The 16,457-nt window shown below is 45.5% G+C and overlaps 1 long non-coding RNA gene across 1 annotated transcript; it reads right to left on the bottom strand.

The window, feature by feature from the left end:
* Positions 1-1,237: 1,237 nt before the first annotated feature.
* LOC308582279 lies at positions 1,238-8,412 on the bottom strand. Its single transcript, XR_014005595.1, has 3 exons — positions 6,752-8,412; positions 5,663-5,745; positions 1,238-1,704 (listed from the first exon to the last, which is right to left on the bottom strand). It is a non-coding gene; the product is annotated as an uncharacterized lncRNA (long non-coding RNA).
* Positions 8,413-16,457: the final 8,045 nt, after the last annotated feature.

Here is a 16,457-nt window from a genome sequence, read left to right as displayed (position 1 = left end):
TTAAAGGGGGTTCAAGGGCCCTGTTGCCCTAGCAAGACAAATCCACTTCATCAAAGAATTGGGTGCTTTGTGGTCCGCAGCAAATACACAGAAAGGCGTAGGATGAACAAACAGCCGAAAGGAAGGCATCTGAACACCCTGCAAGCAAATCGGGATGAATGCGCAACAAAAACTAGATATAATCCAACTTCAGCATAAACTTCGTGTGAGCAAATCAGGATGAACGCATGACAAACAAGCGGTCTGCCTTTTTGAAGGTGAAAAGGACCCAGAGAAGAATTCAAGCGGCATTGCGTAGAAATGGCTTTCTCAACTCCAGCAAACAAGTAGAGGCAACTTGGTGACGGGCACCCTACTCATATGTGTTACGTGAGTCCAAAGGGTTTAATGCAACACGCTGGGATAGGCAAGAGAGGAAAACAATGCTCTCGAAAGCCTCCTAAACTTAGGCAAGGATTGTCTCTCTTCAAACGACAGATTGGGGCATGTCCCCACCCTTTAAAAATCACGTTAACATACCAGGCTGTAATCCTGGAATTTAGTCATCAGCTTGGCATAAAATGAGAAGGTGGGTGTACAACTGACAGGCCGAGGTTTCTTGATTGTGAAAGGAAACTCCCTCCAGATTTTTAGAAACCAATGTTTTCACTGAGCTAGTGCAAAGGGTGGTGTTCCTCAGTCTCAGGGCTGGCCCAAGACACTTTGCTACCCTTCCCATAGTCCAAGTTAAGGAACGTAGGGGAAGGGGGAGGGGCATTTGATTCAGTTTGCATTTTAAGGTAAACTTACCTAACTTACATTTTCTGAAAAAGATGAGAACTGGAACAGACTTTTCCCAAATTTTGCAGTGCAGTTTTCCAACTGGCGTATTCAAAAATGCATGCATGAGGGTAAAGTGTGCATATAAATGCATATATTCATGAAAATTGTTTTGTAAAGGTGTGTATGGAGGAGACTCATGAGAGTCCCATGGACTGCAAGAAGATCAAACCTATCCATTCTGAAGGAAATCAGCCCTGAGTGCTCACTGGAAGGACAGATCCTGAAGCTGAGGCTCCAATACTTTGGCCACCTCATGAGAAGAGAAGAGTCCCTGGAAAAGACCCTGATGTTGGGAAAGATGGAGGGCACAAGTAGAAGGGTACGACAGAGGACGAGATGGTTGGACAGTGTTCTCGAAGCTACAAACATGGGTCTGACCAAACTGTGGGAGGCAGTGGAAGACAGGAGTGCCTGGCGTGCTCTGGTCCATGGGGTCACAAAGAGTCGGGCACGACTAAACGACTAAACAACAACAACAAAGGTGTGTATATAAGCCCAAATCACATAGAAAAAATGGGTGTGTTTTAGAGAAATCCGCACTAAAATGCTCATGAATTCTGGTGAGGGCTTTAAAAAAAATAAATAAATTGCAAACCGATGTAGCAATGTGGAGAACTGAACTTATGGTTGGAAAAATGAGTAGCTGAAATCTATATATTCATACCTCCCTACATAGTACCCAAATTATTTTGGCACGTGAGGCAGAAAATCCCACATAAAATACCTCACCTCCCCCGGCAGTCCAAAAACAAGGAAAATTGAAACAACGAACCATTTTGGTACTTTTTCACAACACCCCAAATTGGCTTCCTGCCTGAGGTGGCTGCCTCACTCTGCTGAATGGTAGGGCTGGGTTTGCGTGAAGAAGAGTCTTCTTCAAACCTGGAAAGAGTAAAGACACATTTACAAACCTCCTCATTTCACCCTTTTAAAATGAGCCTTGCTATATTCTTCCTTTATACTTGACCCACAAATGGGTGCTTCGCTTAGCTTTTTATTAGTGGAGACTAATTAGTCAGTGGCTGTTGTTTTAAATTTGGCTTTTGTCTGCCCATCACGTGAAGGGTCCAGGGTGGATCACAGCTGTTTACAATACAATCACAGAAGCAACTTCTGGTTATGTTTTACGCGGAGCAACAGAACCTGGTTTAAGATCTGACACCTTTCAGCAATAGTCTCCCAAGGACGCCTGTGTTTCCTCCTTAATGGTATTAATTGTAGTAGCATGAATAATCTAGGCACGCAGCTGGCGTGCAGGAATTTATAAATGATCAAACTAATGCTGCTTTTGAAAACAACAGTCTTCTCCTTTGCGCTACTCAAGCCACCCCCCATGGTCTCAAAGGAGCTACATGTTGATGATAAAATAAACAGCTTAAATTAACGCTTATGACAATTGATATCTTCCCTCATTAGATTTCATGTCAACATCCACTATCAAAGATGAGACAATTTGCATCTTTTAAAGCAAATTTTAAGTATGCCTTTAACACACACACAAACACGCACACACACACACACACACACACAGAGAGAGAGAGAGAGAGAGAGAGAGAGAGAGAGAGAGTTGTTGCTAGAAGTCAGAGCTTAAGAAAGAATATCACGAGAAAGAGGAAAGATACAGTGAAGACTGAAGCCCTTTTGAGCATTCAAAGTGTTTCCCATTTGTAGGGTACAGCAATCTTGCTGTAATCAGTTGCCTGGTCATATTGTGGTAAATGAATGCCATGGTTTTCATTCAATATCTAAGCATGGGTTTTGTATCCACATTCTTGGTGCCTCACTGTCTCCCTACATCCTTTTTGTAGCACAGACAGGGACATCTAGTCCACACCCCTGCAATGTGGGAATCTTAGCGAAAGCATCCATGACAGATGGTCATCCAAGGTAAAGGGACCCCTGACCATTAGGTCCAGTCGCGGATGACTCTGGGGTTGTGGCGCTCATCTCGCTTTCAGGCCGAGGGAGCCGGCGTTTGTCCGCAGACAGCTTCCGGGTCATGTGGCCAGCATGACTAAGCCGCTTCTGGCAAACCAGAGCAGTGCACGGAAACGCTGTTTACCTTCCCGCCGGAGCAGTGCCTATTTATCTACTTGCACTTTGACATGCTTTTGAACTGCGAGGTGGGCAGGAGCAGGGACCAAGCAACGGGAGCTCACCCCATCGCAGGGATTCGAACCATCGACCTTCTGATCGGCAAGCCCTAGGCTCTGAGGTTTAGACCACAGCGCCACCCGCGTCCCTCTGCTTAAAAACGTCCAATGAAGGAGAATCCACAATCAGTCCGAGGGAGTCCATTCTTTCTTTCTTTCTTTTTAATGCTTTATTGTTCAGAATTATATTTGTACAGCGTAAACTCATAATCATCATTACCAAGGGAGTCCATTCTACGGTCGAACAGTTCTTGCTGCCAGTAAGTTCTTTCTGATGTTTAGTCAGAACCTCCTTTCTGACAACTTGGTGGTGCCTGTCTCTGCCACTCTGGATTCAGGGATCTGAACCCTGATTGGCCAACGGCAATGGAGGCAATCACCCATCCCTTCAGAATGGTGTTTTCCTATCTCTTAGGACGACTGGCCCACATTCTACCAGTGTTGACATGGAACCCTTCTCCAGTTCTCATTTGAATGTTTGCTACTACCACCGAGATCTGTACCCACAGTTGTTCCATCCACTTCCCATGCCCTTAAGGGCTCATCACAGCAGCCCCCCTTGTTGTGGTGTAGCCCCCGGAGCCAACCAAGTATATAGTGAAGCTGGTAGAGATCCATTGCATATCTGGAAAGAATCAGTTGCATTCAGTGATGTGGGTTTTCTGGAAACTTTTGAAGTGGAAAACTGAGGATACTAGCCCATAGCTGGGATCCAGACCCCCATGCATTCCTTGGCTTTCAATTGCAATCTGCAGAACGGGAAAGCTGAATTTTGGGTTTCCGCTGTGGGAAGTGAGGAAGATCTGGTTGCAGACGTTGTTCCTCTTTGTTCAAAAGCAGACAGTATATCTGTCTCCAACAGAAAGACATGCATCAAGAGTCTGAAGCTCTGAAGTTCATGGAACTGCTTTAACAACATACCAAGTTTCATCTCCTGCACTGTTGAGCCCCAAAGCATGATTCCAGGAGAAAGTGGCTATACAGTGGTACCTTGGTTTTTGAACATCTTGGAAGTCGAACGTTTTAGTTTTCGTACACCAAAAACCCGGAAGTAACCCAGAACTTGAACAGTCTTCCAGAACAGATTACATTCGAAAACCGAGGTAGCTACCACTGTAAACACCAGAGCAAGAATCACTGAGACCATGCTGTCTCTTGTCCAGATAGGACTGCAGCTGACAAGTCAGCCTGCCTAAACTGGTAAAAAGTGTTCCATTCAACAGGAGAAATCTGTGCCTCCAAGTGACAGAGATGGTTCAGGGAGCACCCTCTCAAACCGCCAAGCACACTGGAGGGAGTGCAGTCCTGTACAAAAGCATAATAAATGGCATTCAGGTAGCCAAATTGCCAACCAACATCACTTCCATCTCAGCCCATGATCAAGCACTATTTTAGTAGTTCCACTGCCAGGGCTGTCTTAAGCATATGTGGTGCTGGGGTACAAAGATCCGTCGCCCCCCCCCCCCAGGTTGCCCAGTCTCAGGTGCGCAGGAGGGCGGAGCTCGCTGGCCACCTCAGCATCTCACTGACTTGGTTGCCCCCGAACTTGCGATGCAGAGCCGCCCAAAGCAGAAGAGCCCGCTGCGGTGCTCTGGCTGACGGTCGGGCTCTTCCCTGAACTCAACTCTCGGGCCCCAGACTCTTGGCCTGGCACCCCTGAGAGCCTGGCCCCCGGGTGCCCCGTACCCCTAGCACCTACTTGTAAAGATGGCCCTGCCCACTGCGTCACCCAAACCAGTTGAAAAAGAGAAATAAAGCTGTTACGTTATCTGCATATTGATAACACTTTACCCCAAAATCTCCACATGTGACTTCAGTTATTTTGTGTAGCTGTTAAGAATAAAAGATGTGCATGGCAATGACTTTTAAAAAAATCCTGCATGGATGACTCTCACAGTCTCTTCTAACCCTACAATTCTAGTTTTCATGTTATAGCATAATGCTACCATCTTCTGGAATTGGTCATCCAGGAAGGAATGGAACCACCTTAAAATGGCGCCTCCAATTCCCCATTGAGAAGAAACAACAGGGCCACACTCCCTTGTCTCCGGTCTAAGATATCCATCAGGGCATTAAAATCTAGATCTAATGCTCCACTGAAATAAATCCAGAAAACCAGCCTCATCCAAAAAATGCTTGGAATTGCCACAATACCCCTGAGCCCAGGAAGGGGACAGTAGCAACGGGCGGATGTTTAAATCTCCCACCTTTTGTTCATTCTAATAGTATCCCATTTTATTTTATTTTTAACTGAGAGGCAAAAATCACTTTTTACTCAGTCCCTAAGAGTAAAAAAAAAAGGAAGAAAAAATAATAATCCTGGAAACACTGCCTTACTGTATTAGAGGATGCTGTCTGCTGCTAGGTTCTGGCAATGAAAGGAGATGAAAAGACAAAACAAAATAATTCACTCCGCTGAAAGGGAAAAGGACCAGATAATTCTCTGCGAGTCAAATAACTTTTCATATAATTTTTAATGCCATTTAAAAAGCTAACAAAACAAGTTAAGATAAAAATCGAAGGGTTTAACCTGCAGGGGTACCTAGAAGGGATAATGAGTTTTGCTATGAAAAAATAAAATGAGGAGGAAAAAAAGAAATATTTTAACAAAATGTAACTGGAGAAAATTATAACTCTAAATTGTTAACATAGCTTCTTAGTAAGGTCAACTGCATAATATACGGTACCTTAACCTCTTCCAGCAATTTTTTAAACACCATGCAGCTTAAATAGCCTTCTTCTGAATTCAGAGGTATTTCTTCTGGGAGACCTGAATGCAAATCAAGAGGTAATAGTGGAAGGAAATTAAAAGATGTGCTATTCTCATTTCGGGTTTTTTTCCCCCTACTCGTAATAAGAAAAGCAGCACAGAGTGCGCTATGGCATAGTGAACCTCAGCCTTCTTGAATAGCTTTTCTTTCGCTGTTAATCTGAAATGCATTACACCCTGCCTTTTCAAATAACCATAGTGTTCTTTACTCTGATCAGCATTAAAGTTCAGCAGGAACAAGCAGCAGGTGTCACGAAGGGTCAACGTATTAGCAATCAAAGGAAATAATAGCCAGATTAAAAAGTTTTCCTTTAATAAAAAATAAAAAATCCCCAGAAACTTCTGCAACACCCAGGACCTTACTTTGAGCATAAACATTCCATGTACAGACTTCAACATTTGGGAGTCGAGATAAATTGTTAAGTAACACGGAGATCCGAATCTACGAGAATCCAGTTCGATGTGCCATTTTTAAAAAATAATAATTAATAGCTTGCCATCTGCAACTAAATTGGACTCAACACACACTTCTGGCTTGCCACAGAAGGATGATGGTAAGAGAGAGAGAGAGAAGAAAAATAAGAGACAAAATTGTGCCAAGCAGGGATGGGATAACTGAATGTGGCTTCTAGCTCTCTCTATCTGGTCCTCCAGTCAGGACTCCTCCCAGGCCAGACTTATCACTAGCTTTTTCTTGGGTGATGGCTGTCTTGCTTGAACTCTGATAAAGCTCCTTACTGGCCTGGGTAAGTCTGCCGTTCCCTCACACATCTTCAGTGCCGGAGGAGCTCTGTTTGACTCCTTGCTCATGTGGAACCCTAATCTGAGGAAAGATGCGACATCCTCATCGTTTCCTCTTCACAATTAGGTGGAAATATTGCTAGTCTTGGACAGCATCCATGGAAAAATAAAGATGGCTAGGTTACTTTTAACGACCTCTAGCACCATACAGCACACCGAGACCCTCCCAGAGGAGCCATACCATCTAGGCCTCAGCCCAGTATACCTGAAGGAGCGTCTCCAGCCCGGACACTGAGATCCACCTCTGAGGGTCTTCTGGCAGTTCCCTCACTGTGAGAAGTAAAGCTACAGGGAGGCAGGCAGAGGGACTTCTCGGTAGTGGCACCCGCCCTGTGGAACGCCCTCCCATCAGACGTCAAGGAGATAAACAACTAACTGACTTTTAGAAAAAGGCAGCCCTGTATTGAGAAGTTTTTAATTTTTGACATTTTATTATCTTTTTATATGTGCTGGAAGCCACCCAGAGTGGCAGAGGAAATCCAGTCAGATGGGTGGGGTATTATTATTATTATTATTATTATTATTATTATTATTATTATTATTAAATTTCGCCACAAAGTTGGCTACACCTACCCAAGGCCTGGTCCCAGAAAAATTCTGTTGCTCCACCCCTTTTCTGTTGCTTCATGGATATGCTTGTTGTATTATGATTTGTATTGTGTATATTTCTACAGTGGTACCTCGGGTTACAGGCGCTTCAGGTTACAGACTCCGCTAACCCAGAAATATTACCTTGGGTTAAGAACTTTGCTTCAGGATGAGAATGGAAATTGCACAGTGGCAGCGCGGGGGCAGCGGGAGGCCCCATTAGCTAAAGTGGTGCTTCAGGTTAAGAACAGTTTCAGGTTAAGAACAGACCTCCAGAACGAATTAAGTTCTTAACCCGAGGTACCACTGTATTATGATTTGTTTTCTTTTTCTTTTCCCTTTTTTATACCTGTACCTCAGCCCACATGTATTTCTAGGGAGGCTATATATCAAATATGTGTTGGATAACAATTTAATATTGATTAATTTATTTTAAAAAGACGCACACGTGCTAAATGGAAAGAAGTAGCATTCTGGCATCTTTTCACGTTACGCAGATCACACAAAAATGTTTTGGCAAGAACGTACTATTAGATTAGATTAGACAACGCAAATGGATGAAACAATGAGGCGCTCAAGAGTAGATTCATAAAACAAGGCGAACGATGTTAAAACCCACATTGCACCACAGAGGAAAGCCGCTCTGAAATTAGAACAGCAATTTAACACTATTGGATCTCAAAGTTTAATATAAGAACTAGCATGAGGGCTATATATAAGATTAGAAATATGTTTGGAAATATTTACAATGTAGGAGTAACTGCCAGCTGAGTAAAGCCATCAACTACAAACTGTGATACTAGTGGAAATATTAAAGGATAAAATGGTTTTAACTTCTGCATGGCTTAAAAGGGGGTGGGGTGCTATTAGAAACCAAATCTGTTGCCTATTAATCTTGTTCTCATGCTCCAGGCTTCTTCTGAAAACAGAACAATATAGAAGTGCATCTTTCTACAGGAGATACATGTTACTGGGGTGCAAACCAACTATCAGGAAGGATGATTTAATCTAATTGTAGATCATGTCCTAATTTACAAAGATCGGTCCTCACAACCTCGCCCGCTATGGTGAGGTGCGCATTTTTAGTTAGATCATAAAAATAATTTCAGAATCTGCAACAATACACGTGTGGGGGGGCGTGTGTGTGTGTGTATTTTATTCATATACTGCCCTTTCAAAGATCTTGGGGCAGTTCACAGAATAAAATACAAGATAAAACATAGTAAATAATTAAACTAAAACAACAAACACCCCCTTTCCACAGATGTAATTAAAATGCTGTAGATTATTAATAGCCATGGTTGACGAGGAACGTTTCCCCTGGCTCCTAAAATTATATAATAAAGGCGCCTGGCAAACGTCCCTGGGGAGAGCATTCCACAAACAGGGAGCCACTACAAAAAAGGCCCTTTATCATGCTACCATCATCCGGACTTCACGTGAATTATCATATGCAAATGCTATGCAAATCTGCGTCCTGTTGTGTGTGTTTTTTTTAGTGACATATTTCCTCTTTTTGGGGAGGTAATAATAATAGTAATATAATAATAATAATAATAATAATAATAATAATAATAATAATAATAATAATAATAATTCATACATACCCCACCCTCCCTGGCCAGAGCCGGGCTCAGGGCAGCTAACACCAGTAAAATTACAATAAAAACATAATTGGGGGGGGGACGACCATCAATTTAAAATACAGGTTAAAATACAATTTAAAATGCAGCCTCACTTCAAAAGTGGCCCATAGATGAAAACCATAAGGAGAGGGAAACATAAGGGTCAGACTGAGTCCAAGCCAAAGGCCAGGTGGAACAGCTCTGTCTTGCAGGCCCTGCGGAAAGATGTCAAATCCCGTAGGGCCCTAGTCTCTTGTGACAGAGCGTTCCACCAAGTCGGGCCAGTACTGAAAAGGCCCTGGCCCTAGTTGAGACCAATCAAACCACCTTACGACTTGGGACCTCCAAAGTGTTGTCATTTGTGGACCTTAAGGTCCTCCGCGGGGCATACCAGGAGAGGCGGTCCCATAGGTACATGGGTCCTAGGCCGCATAGGGCTTTAAAAGTCAAAACCAGCACCTTAAACCTGACCCTGTACTCCACCGGCAGCCAGTGCAGTTGGGAAAGCACTGGATGAATGTGATCCCACGGCAAGGACCCCGTAAGGAGCCTCGCTGCGGCATTCTGCACCCGCTAGAGTTTCTGGGTCAGCTTCAAGGGCAGCCCCACGTACAGCAAGTTACAATAATCAAGCCTGGAGGTGACTGTTATGAGGCCACCCTAATCTTTAGGGGAACGTCTTTCCCTGCATCTATATGTAGCGTTCAGTTATTGTGGCATTTGCCATAGCCAATCAGAAGCAACGTTAAAACAGGGCAAGCCACATTTGGAAGAGTGAAGTACGAGCCCAGAACCTCCAAGGTCTGCATTCAGCTGGTGACATGTTTGTGAAGATGGGAGACGGCACATCCATTACATTAACCACTGGTGTTGGTGTTAATTGTGTTTTTTCTTTTTGTTATGTACTGAAGTTCTCACCCTGGGCCAGCAGGGGGGTACTGTAGATAGTTATGCAAATAAGGGATCGAAAGTGACTTTCAGTGATTGGATAGTTTTAGAAAATTGTTACAGTTACATTGTACTGGAGCTCTATATAAGCAGGCAGATTGAACCCTTCAGTTCAGGTCTGTCCTGGCCTGTGAATAAACAAGAGCTGTTTGAAGAATCGCTGTGTCGTCTGATATGTTCACCCACAACTTAACACTTTTGTTTCTTATGTTGTATTTTATTGCACTGCAGTTTGAATGACTGGTCTCAAGCTATTCAAGATCCAGACCGGGAAATAGCTTGATGTTTGGCATAGCTGATAAAATTCATAAAACCACCTAGCTTGTGTTTTAAAACTGGTCTTGGCGCCCTTAACATTATTTATGAGTCCTCCCCTGAGGCATCCTGCCCTATGGACTAAGATGCAGACATCGATTTAATTATGAAGTGAGGCTGAGGCAACTGCCTGTGTGCGTCAGAGTGCTCTATGTCAATATATTAGCAAGTTGCTTGAATAAATTCACAGTTGCCTCAGACTAAAAGGTGTGGGGAGGTGGTAGAGAGAGGCGAGCGGAATAGTCACAGTATCTGAGGCAACAGTCATGCAATATTTTTTCTGAGATATGAATACCCAGAGATCTATATTGGTGAGTCAAAAAGGCCACAGCTGCTCCTGTAGTTAGCAGCAGCCAGTAATAAACATCAGTGGGGTGATACGAGGGGCAGAGAAGGGAACTTCCAGTCTAGGGGCTTCCCATTTAGCCAGACCCCACACCTGTTCTCTGGGACCCACCACTCCTAGGTGATTAGCCTCTAAACCAACCAAGGAGTGTGGGGAGACGGAAGAGAGAGGTTGCAGGGAGAGGAAGTTTCGAAATTCCTGATGCTCGCATCACCTACCACAGAGGTAGATTGAGTTGTGCTTTGTGTGTATGTGAAAGAGAGAGTGTTGGATGTTAAATATGGGAAGCTACCAAGATGCCACTGATACATAAAGCTACTTCCCTCAGAGGCTAATAATAATAATAAAATAATAATAATAATAATAATAATAATAATAATAATAATAATAATAATAATAATAATTTATACTCTGCCCATCCGGCTGGGTTTCCCCGGCCACTCCGGGTGGCTCCCAACAGAACAACAACAAAAACGTGATAAAACATCAAACATTAAAAGCTTCCCTAAACAGGACGGCCTTCAGATGTCTTCTAAAAGTCAGATACTTGCTTATTTCCTTGGCATCTGATGGGAGGGTGTTCCACAGGGTGGGTGCCACTACCAAGAAGGCCCTTATCTCACTTGGCAGGGGGCCCTTGAAGAAGGGCCTCAGATGAAGATGCCAGGGTCTGAGGGGAGAGGTGACCCTTCAAGTACTGAGGTCAAGATCCATGGGTGTAGCCAGGATTTTTTTTGGGGGGGCAGGCTTTTGTTGGGGGGGGGTAGAACCTCATATTTGCATTGATTTGTATTGATTTGGGGGGGAGTTGTCCCCTACCCCCCACTTGGCTACGCCCATGTCCAAACCCAGGGCTTTTCTCCAGCCAGAACTCACATGAACTCACTTCCGGCACCTCTCAGGTTGGCATCATTGCCATTCTAAGAGGCCATTCTAAGCATTCATGGTGACCTCCAGCACCTCTTTTTCTAGAAAAACAGCACTGTCAAAATCAGTTCTTTGAACCGGGCCACCAAAACAGAAACCACCAAAAATGGCACAGTACAGTACTGGCATAATATACAGTGGTACCTCAGGTTAAGTACTTAATTCGTTCCGGAGGTCCATTCTTAACCTGAAACTGTTCTTAACCTGAAGCACCACTTTAGCTAATGGGGCCTCCTGCTGCTGCTGCCGCGCTGCCGGAGCCCGATTTCTGTTCTCATCCTGAAGCAAAGTTCTTAACCTGAAGCACTATTTCAGGGTTAGCGGAGTCTGTAACCTGAAGCATATGTAACCTGAGGTACCACTGTATGTGCAATGTACCATGTCAGTTAGCAAGCATATTTTGTACCAACTGAAGTTTTCACAGTTAGCCACAGGTAACAACACATTTCAGTTACTGGCTCAATAATGAGCTCTTGCTTGCGTTTATAGAGATCAGGGGAAAATTCCATTTGGTTGTTTAAAGACAGGCCTACTTAAGCTGCATTTTCCGGGACAACATGTGGATCAAACCACAGGCCATCTTAATTAGCACTTCTATTAATTTTGCATATCTCTAGCCAAGTGATGTGCACAAAAATACACGCACTATCGGTGAAAATAACATACAAAGATGCATTCTGTTGGAAAGTGTTCTGCAAAAATGTGCATATTAGGCAAAATTGCATACAAACATCTGTATCATAAGATAAATTAGCACAAAAATACTGATAATTTTTTTCAGGAGGATTTAAAACAAAACGCTTTTGCTACTTGCAGTCAAGCCATCGTTGCACTGGGGTGGGGGGCATATGCAAGAGAGTTCTGCTCATTGGGAGAGATGGCGCTTGGAAGCAATTGTGTCAGCTCTGCATTCTACAAAGCCACCAGAATTTCAACAGCCACACCAGCAGAAAAATTTCCCTAGGGCCTGTGGAATACCTCAGAATCCATTGATCTCAGATAGTGGATTAGACTGTTTCCCTCTGCAAATGTGGTGCTGGGGGACAGGACCTGTCACTGAAAGTTTAATCCCCAGCAGGAAGTGGGCAGGTGTTAAATAAACAACAACCACCCACCCACTTCTAGAACACCATCCTCGCGTCCAACTTCACTCTGGTTACCGTGCATTGGAGAACCTTCCAAATTGTGGTGCATTATTCCCAGCAGTGCAGAGTGGGGTTGCTTTCATTACCTGGCTTCCTAATGCAGAGGTGGCTGCTGGTAACCAAGACAAGGTCAAAGTGATGTTGCTGCCGCAGCTGAGCTATTCTGATGCACCTGCTGCTGCTGCTGCACCCACACCAACAGCACTGCGGCCTCTCCCATCTTGGGTACTGCGCTGGGAAGCCGGATAAGCAAGGCTGCCCCACTAACTGCTACTGATAATTGTGTTTACTTAGCTTCTTGGGAGAAAAGCAATGACAAACCTAGATAGCATCTTAAAAAGCAGAGACATCACCTTGCCGACAAAGGTCCGTATAGTAAAAGCTATGGTTTTCCCTGTAGTGATGTATGGAAGTGAGAGTTGGACCATAAAGAAGGCTGATCGCCGAAGAATTGATGCTTTTGAATTATGGTGCTGGGGGAGACTCTTGAAAGTCCCATGGACTGCAAGAAGATCAAACCGATCCATTCTGAGGGAAATCAGCAGACTGGAAGGACAGATCGTGAAGCTGAGGCTCCAATACTTTGGCCACCTCATGAGAAGAGAAGACTCCCTGGAAAAGACCCTGATGTTGGGAAAGATGGAGGGCACAAGGAGAAGGGGACGACAGAGGACAAGATGGTTGGACAGTGTTCTCGGAGCTACTAACATGAGTTTGACCAAACCGCGGGAAGCAGTGGAAGACTCTGGTCCATGGGGTCACGAAGAGTTGGACACAACTGCGGTAAATGACTAAACAACAACAAGAAGAATCTTCTCCATACATGACTGGTACTCAGAGCTGTGGAGCAGACCTAGTGATCTCAAGGCCAAGCACAAAGTTCCAAGAAGTGACAGGTGGTCCAGGGATACGGTCACTGTTATTCTTCTCTTACAATTGTTGGCTTTGTTCAGCACCTCAGTCCACAAATCCTTGCATGCAGCAGCAGCAGCAGGCAGTTTAGGGCTACCACATTCACTTGGTCAGGCAACACAGGCCGGTAGGAGTCTGGGTCCAAAGTCAACGATGGCCAGGGGCAGAACGAAGAGACTGTCTTTTATCTGTCTTTGCATCATCCCTTTCTCTGTCTCTCTGCTGTTCAATCAATCAGTCTTTTATTGCGGTCAAAGACCAGGCAGCAGAATTAACAACAGCAACATATACTACATCAGCACCAAGGGGCGGGCGCAGTAGATGAAATTAAAAATTCCCTATAAACTTATTTGCATTAAAAAACAGCACTCCTTCAGCTGAAATCTCTCTGCCGTTGCCTTTCCCCTCCTTGCCACTTGCATTAATTTAAGAGTCGCATGACCTTATGTTGTGAACCGCCATGAGATCTGCGGGTATAGGGCTGTATACAAAGTTAAGAAATAATAATAATGATAATAATTAGGCCAAGAACCACAGGTTGCCCACCTTTGCTGCCAGCACACAAATGAGTGGATCTCTTCCAGACATGGCCCCCACCCCCACATTGAAAACACCTGAGAAACACTGACAAACCAAATCAAAGCCAACAATTTCTGTCTGCTGCTGGGTAGGCATGTCATGTGGTGATTCAAGTTCTGTGAGTTACACCCCAACCTTAATTATTACATTAAGAGTAGGAGGGAAAAAATTATGCTACTTTGGTGGGGGTTTTTATGTTGTAGCTCTGCATTACACAGTTGTATTTTAAAACGGCATATTTGGGGGCAAATAGCAGCTTGTGTGTGTTGTTTCTCCGTAGACCTGAACTGAGAGCACATTCAGACTGAAGGTTGCATGGGTGCTTTTTCTTTCAAAAGAAGAGTGACCAGTTATTTTGTGTCGTCTTTAGGAGACCAAATAGTACAACTAGAAGTTTGGCCCTTAGATTAAAGTATGTAACAGAAATATGTTCATGTCTCCCTTCTAACTTTTGTCGAATCCAAAAGCACAAGTTCTAAAAAGGCACGCGATTGGAGCAACCGGGGAGTTTATAGCCACACCGTGGCAATGTGCAAGTCTCCTTATATCAAATATAGGCTCTCCCGCAGATATTTTTTGTGTGTGTGTAACTGTTGATGTTTGAATAAGAAGCAAAGCTGGTGCCATTTGCCAGGAAATCTTGGGAAAACGTTTTTTCTAAACGTGCACACACAAATGACCTCGCCTCAGCAGGATTTATAAAACAGTAAGTTAGGCTTGCATTGATTTGCAAAGGAGGCCGGAACAGGACATTTAAACATTTCTGTGGAGAAATGCAGTTTATTCTATTCTGTTGGGCTCTTGCCTTCGAATTTGACAGGGGCTTAGTTGGGCTAAATATAAAGTTGGCTCTCTCGAGTATCTTTTATCCACCCCCCACCCCCCCACCCCGGTCGGTGTGCTGGGGACGGGAAAGAGCGCGAGGGATTAACGTCGCCCTCGACTCCCCAGTGATGTGGGGAAACTCCGCAGCTGCCTGGGAGCCAGCCGCCAAGTGGGCGGGCCGTGCTTTGCCCCTCGGCTCCTAGCCTGGCCGGGCGCGGGGTGGTGCTGTTCTTGCAAGCTCGGAAGGTACTTGGGAAGGCTGGGTTGTGGTGTGACTCCTTGTGACATTAACCGGAAGCGTGGGAGAGCCGGGGCACGCACACTCGCACTCACACGCTCACGCGCGCGCCCAGGGGAGCAAGCCGAGGTCCCGCGGGGTGAAAGCGGAGTTGCTCGGGACAAGTTGGCCGCTTCCCTCTTCGGCGGGTCCCTCCGGGAAGGTAAGGGAAAGCGCGCTCTGCTGCAAAGCCTGGCGGGCTCGGCATTGTGGTGGGTGGAGATTTCGCCGGAGGAGAAAGAAGCCCGGGTGTTTCTCCTGACTGGGTGGGAAAGGAGGTGGGGGGTGGCGGCGCGTGAACGCGCGTCCCCCCAAGAATGTCTGGAGCTGACATGGCGGGCGCGAGCGAGCGAGCGCGCTCCTCGCTTGGTTTGCCTCGGGGGTTAGGAGGCGGCGCGCACTTGGCACAGTTGAGCGCCAAAAGGCGAGCGACCCCGCCGAGGCTTTGCGCTTTTGGAACGGGAGAAGAAACCACTTTGCGCAATATGGGGTCTGGGCGGCCGGGGGGGGGGGGAGAAAGAAAATAGAGTCCTCTCCCCCCCCCCCCTCAGACGCTTGGAGGGATCACTGCAGTCTCGCTTGCGCAGCCCCCTTTGCCTGCCAAGAGGATTTATGTAAGTTTCTCAGCAAGTTGAAAGGATCATTTCCTGCTCTTGGCAGCGCCTCTCTGCGTTTAGCTCGGACACGCGCGCACACCCTCTCCTGTTCCCGCTTTGGTGGCACACACGCCTTTCCTCTCTTTAAAAAAAAGTAGCTTGCAACTTGCTGGGAAGTTTGGAGAAGGGCAGCTTCCGCAGGCCTTTCCGCCGCTGCCGCCCGGGTTTCAGGATTGCGCATACCTGTGCCGCGCCGCCCTGGGAATGGGCGCAGGGATGATTCAAGACACCTGTCATCTTCTGGGTTTCGGGCATTCCTCATCCTGGCGGGTAATCTCGCAGGAAATCGTTAGACTCGTTTTGGGTTTCTAGTCCCGTAGGGATGTCGAAAGTTTGCAGCAGCAGCAGCTGGAGTGGCACCAGTTGAGAAACAAAAAAGGCAAGCGAGCAAGGAAAAACTTGGGTATTTAGCTCTGGTTTGGGGACACCCCCTTGCCCTGTGTACTCCCCAAAGTTTGCTAAGCAATATTTCCCACCACCGCTACTTTTGACAGTGTGTGTAAAGAATGCATTCTGGCCTTTTAAGCAACAGAATGCCCCCAAAATTAACAAAGTGTGCAGTACTGTTTTTCTAGAAAAAGAGGCACCGGAACTCACCTGTTCTCTTAGAATGGCAATGGCGCCCACCTCAGAGATGCCGGAACTGAGTTCCTGCGAGTTCCATCTGGGGGGGGGGGGAAAGCCCTGATAATAGATCCTGAAATTTTGACAGCCTGATACTTGGCAGGTTTATTTGGAAGTAAAGCCTACCGGGTTTTAGGTGATGGT

Source organism: Podarcis bocagei (genome assembly GCF_964188305.1).
Source record: "Podarcis bocagei genome assembly, chromosome: 1".
NCBI lineage: Eukaryota > Metazoa > Chordata > Lepidosauria > Squamata > Lacertidae > Podarcis > Podarcis bocagei.
This window is presented reverse-complemented; position numbering and strand designations above follow the sequence as displayed.